Raw genomic sequence first — 5,863 nt, 5'->3', positions numbered from 1 at the left:
ATGATGACGTACACGCACGGTGTTGAATAATACTTCACAGACCGTCGGAAATAGTCAACTTCTGCATGTGTGTGCATGATATACTGGATTTGTTTTATACAAAGGCTAGTTTAACATTTAAAATAATAATAGAAAATAGAAAAAAGGCAGTGAGCATAACGAAAACATATTTTGGTTGATTTTTAACTTTAGAGAATATGGATTTTAATCGATTAACAATTTCCCTGCACAAAGTTGCCCTTCAAGTCTGTTGAAGGATAGGACTCATGGATGTTATAAATACAAACCGATGACAAATTGAAAGTATTTTTCAAACATTATCTGCATGTGAAGACTTCAAATTATATTTATCAGCAGTTATAGTAGGCTATCTGTCTCTGCACCCACTGCTTGGAAAATTAAATTACGTGTTTTCTCAGCACTGAAAGAAAATATTGCCATTTTTGACTGCGAAATTTCCCAAATGTAATATAAGGCAATTGAGTCTAAAATGTTGCTTTTGCCAGCCTCTGATATTCCCAACTCTTTCCTGGCCTAGTTTTAATGATTCCGACAGCACCTGAATGCATCATTACAACACTGCAGTAATGCGTGGCTGCCACTTGATGACGCAAAAGACTCACTTTGTATAAAGCGAATATATTAAATACTGTAATCAACATGGAATACGTTTCTCAAATTACACATACAGGGCAATTTCAGGGTATTTATGGTGGTTTTTATACATTTATTTATCAAGTAGCCATATGTGCACATATAGCATGTATAACACAGTTTTGAATTTGCAACAATAATAATTATAATAATAATAATAACAACAACAACATCCATAATGATACTACTACTACTACTACTAATAATAATAAATACATAAATGCAATACTTTTCTAAACAATAATAATAATACATCATACATACAATAATTTAAATAAAAAAACATAATTTAATAAAAATATACAAAATTAAAATAACATTCATTATGATTATTGTTCTCAATTATCATAATTATACATAATAATTACAGAAATAATTATGATCATATTTTTCATTCATATAGCACTTGTCCAGCTTAACCACGAAGGGCTTTCCATATTTAAAGATTTAGTCCAAATATATATATGTTTTAACCATACCCAGTTTATGTACATCACAATGAAACCCATTCTTAGCAGTGAGAGGAAATGCAGCCCCTCCCAGCTGCATGATGACGTCCTGCTGACACGGAGGATGTGGCCTTCAATGCTGGATCTATTTTTAGCTCCAACCTCAAGGGCCGGACAGACAAATAGGGCAAATTGTCAGTCTGACCACCACTGACACACCGTCACACAAACACACAGTCACACTGACACAGAGTCACATAGTCACACAGAGTCACACCGTCACACTGACACACGTCACACGGTTAGAGTCACACAATTACACAGTTACACAGTCACACTGACACAGAGTCACATAGTAACACAGAGTCCCACCGTCACACAGTCACACTGACACCCGTCACACAGTTACAGAGTCACACAGTTACACAGTTACACAGTCACACTGACACACGTCACACAGTTACACAGTCACACAGTCACACAGTTACACAGTCACACAGTCACACAGTCACACAGTTACACAGTCACACAGTCAAACAGTCACACAGTCAAACAGTCACAGTCAACTATCACAGTCATGCCAGACTTTTAGACAGAGGGCACAGATGGTATGCCCTCTGTATAGGTCCTGGAAAAGTGAGGATAGTAATAGGGAATGTTACAAAAAAAAAGGGTATATCTTATGAGAGAGCTTTGTCAAGTCTGAGAAAAAAACTAAACAAACATTACATAATCAGGGTAGCGTCATATTTAGACTAGACATTTATGACAGATATCACATGCTTCAAACTTTGGTTGGGGAGTTTTAAAAAAGTGTAACTCAGCATGGAGGAAAAAATGACAGCACTTATGGCACATGTGATCTTACGACCAGAGATGGGGTCGAAAAAAAAAAGCAATATATTACTTTACTTCGTTACACTAAGTAACTCGTTACTTTACTCGTTACTTTACTCGCAGGGCTGCCCCTCCCTACAGGCAGATCACGCAGACTGCGGAGGGTGCTTCATTTTGCGGAGGTAGCGGCCCTGTTTACATCCTCACTTTGGGTTCGGGGGTCCTTAGCTATTAGCTTCACGTTAGCATGTTGTCTTTGCAGGTGCTTGTTGAGGTTTGATGTGGCGTTTGCAGCAGTGGATAACAGCTTCTGGCCTGGACACAGTTTGCATCTCACCGTCACATTCCTGTCCTTTCTTCGGACAAACTCAAAATAATGGGCAGACCTCCACCCCTCGAAAGTTATCGCTGTTGACTCGGCCATGTTTATGCACTGCATTTGGACGCACAAGCCGCGCAAATGTTACGTAAATATAAACCTGCGGCGGAAATCCCTCCTGTCTGTCAAAGGGAGAATCCGCGGCTCTGGGAGAATCTAGTAAGTATTTATGTTAGTAGGCTAACTGTAGTGTGATTACTGATATTATTAAAGTAACGAAGTCACCCGTGTCGGGCAATGTTAGTAACTGTAGTGTGATTACTCAATTATAAAAGTAACGCGGTACACCCAACTCTGCTTACGACCCCTTAATTGACCCTGGGAGGAGTTTTGATTGGAACATTTGTCACACATTTCACACCTTCTGGCAATGGCATTTTTTTTAGGTGTAATATCTTTTACTTTTATGTTGGTTTATTGTTTCTCTACTTTTAACGTCTGTCCTTCTCATTTTCTTTCTTTCTCTTTTGCTTTCCTTTACTGGGGAGGGTTCAGCTTTCATGAATCCAAAGTTTCATGAACCACCAAATCAATATTCAAAAAGTATTCCAGGCTGTTTTCTGTACCAGACGGAAAACTAACCAGTTTTTTTGGCAACAGCTGACGTTAAATTCTTCTAAGTCCTAAATTCTTATGCTGCGTTCACACCGGACGCGATGCGATGTTTGGGGGCGGCGCGATTACATGAAAGTCAATGCAGAGACGCGGACAAACGCAAATTCACTCCGACGGCACTCATGAAGCGGTTGATGCGATTGAAGGGGGCCGCGACAAACACTCGAGTTCAATTTTTTCAACTCGAGCGTCATATTCGCGTGACACGATCTCGCGGTAGCCAATCAGCGGTGACGGTACGTCCACACAGCAGCTTTGAAAAAATCTTGAAAATCTTGGAGCTGGGCGTGTCTGAGAGATTGGGGATTTTTGCGAGCAATGCGACCAACAACCAATCACATGAATATCCCGCCCCCGACAACCCCGGGTTCTTCTCCACTCAGAATATGTGCAGAAAGGAGTATGACATTGTGTGCATTAATGTGATGAATATAGTCTATGATGTGGCAGAGGTAAAGTGTCAGCGGGAAGGGCTATGATGAACATTTATGAGATTAATGTCTATGGTGCTATTTTATGCTACATTCCATGCTGGCTAAAGATACTGTCTATGCTTGCTAGCAATGTTTAAACGAAGTAAACTGGAAATAAACTCCCCAAACAGGCGAAAACCTACCAGTTTCACCCACTATCTCTGCCACCTCCCTCCATGCCTGGTTCCTCCGGTTTGTATCCGGGTAAATAGTTCTGGTCGTAAAGAGGCAGAGAAGCGTTGGAAGATTTTTTTAAAGCTGCTGTGTGGACGTACCGTAAGGATCTCAGCCTGCCGTCACTGATGTTCAACCAGAAAACATCAGCCGTTAGCTGTTAGCAGTTAGCACACAGAGCTCACAGCTCCTCATATCTGTTCAGAAAAGTTAAACAAGTACAAACCACAGACTGTCTGTGTCATGGCGAATACAGTCGCTGGTTTATTTATGTCTGTAGGCCGTTGTTGTGAGTGTAGACGGTCAGAGCATATACATGTACGACATTAGCTTAGCCTGATCGATCCGAACTCCATTGTATTACAATTAAATCACGGTAAAATATGTTCATTTTGTTGTAGTTGTAGCCCCATAGCCAGCGCGTCTTGTTGGAATGATGCGAGTAAACACAGCTGACAGCCGCGGCGAAACTCGAGCGTTTAGAGCGATGCGATAAGAGCGAAGGAAATATTCGCATCGCGTCCGGTGTGAACGCAGCATTAGTGTCCTCTGTAGTACTGTAGTCCCTTGATTGGAGCCTCCTCCTTAGCAACGGTCTACTCTCCTTAGCAACGGCCTGCTGTCTAGATAGAGCAGACCTCTGATTGTCGAAAAGTGACCAATCAGAATCGAGTATTAATTAAAACCTATGATTCTAACACTGATTCCTCTTCTTATAATATATATCGATTCAGTAAGTGCACTTATAGGATTCTAAAATGATGTTATGTTTTGCAGGTATGAATGTATTCTTTCCTCGGACCCCTTTGAAGTGAGTGTGGAACTAAAGGACACTAGGACCAATAATCCTTTTAAAGTATACAAATATATTTGTGTTCCTAGGTGTGTCAAACCCCTACTTGGTAGAAATAGTGTCCATATATACACCCAGTCATTCAAGTGAGACAAGAAAATGGCATTGCAAGTACAGTAGTGACAGTCAGCTCAGGTTTTACAATATATCATTTTATTTTGCGTTCTCAACATCGTCACAGTACTAGTTTTACATCAATAGGGTTTTGTCTACTTAAGAAACAGAATGCATAATAAAATAAGAGCACTCCTTCCTTTTGTTGACTTTAAAAGTGGGCTGTGGGTACGAGAGAACAGGTGCATCTTGGGAAATAAGTCAACTTTACAGTCCATTTCTAGTTCCTATGATAATTCATTTCTGTCAGAGGCAGAGAGAAGCAGTCCATGATTATGTAAATATCAGAGGGGAGCATTGAATGCACCTTCAATGTAACTGCAGACAATGAGCAGTGGTAATAATAATAATTAATATTATTTACACACTATTTACATGTTTTTCAAATTCTTTACTACCAAGCCAACCTTAAAATGCTCTCAGAAGCCTCGAGTTACACACCCCTAGATGTATGTTGCTATTTACACTCAGCGATACACTGCCATGTGTTACTGTACAGCGGGAAGAGAGGTGAAATGCATGCCGGAGTAGAACTTTAAATGAAAATACACACACTAAATGTAAACAAGCATCAGTCAGAGAAATCAAAGCTACATTGAAGAGAGGCGAGTCGAGCCCGCTGCTTAATAAAACACTTAAAAAACAGAAAAGAGAACAGAAAACAAACGGTAGGCATCAGCGGCAACGAAGCACCTCACATGGAGTCCAGACAGGTTTATTATTGATCAGTCGTTAACAATTGTATCTGTTCTATTGTGTTGCTGTTGGAGGAGCCTGAGACCTCAGATTTCCATTGACATATCTACACTGTAGCTACATGACAATAAAAGCATTGAATCTTGAATGAATCTTGAATCGTCTGATGCTTGAAAACACTCTGGACCGCCATTATTCTGGGAACAACCAATATTTCCTTTACACTGGTTTCTTCTTGCACTTTTATTCCAACACGTCTGATTGGTCAACTTGTGGATTGTGCTGGGACAATTGAATTTGGTCTCGTACTAATTTAGCTTTACAATTGTTAAAATGTAAAGACCATGCAATATTGGCGCTTTTTTTAATCTCCATAGAACCGAAACAGTGATGTTTGAAATGCTGTGTAGCTCAGTGAATACATTTTGGATCATAACAAATATTTGAGCTGTGCCACTGACTTGTAACCCTTTATAGAGGGTTTGGGCGTCTCTAGTGACTTCATTAATGGTTAATAATGCTTTATACATCAGTCATAAGCTATTAATAAGTACGTTTGGGTTTATAGGTTCTGATCAAATCTCCTTATCCTGTCGCTCGTCTCATGATGAACGTTGTT

Source organism: Notothenia rossii (assembly GCF_949606895.1).
Source record: "Notothenia rossii genome assembly, chromosome: 5".
Taxonomy (NCBI): domain Eukaryota; kingdom Metazoa; phylum Chordata; class Actinopteri; order Perciformes; family Nototheniidae; genus Notothenia; species Notothenia rossii.
This window is presented reverse-complemented; position numbering follows the sequence as displayed.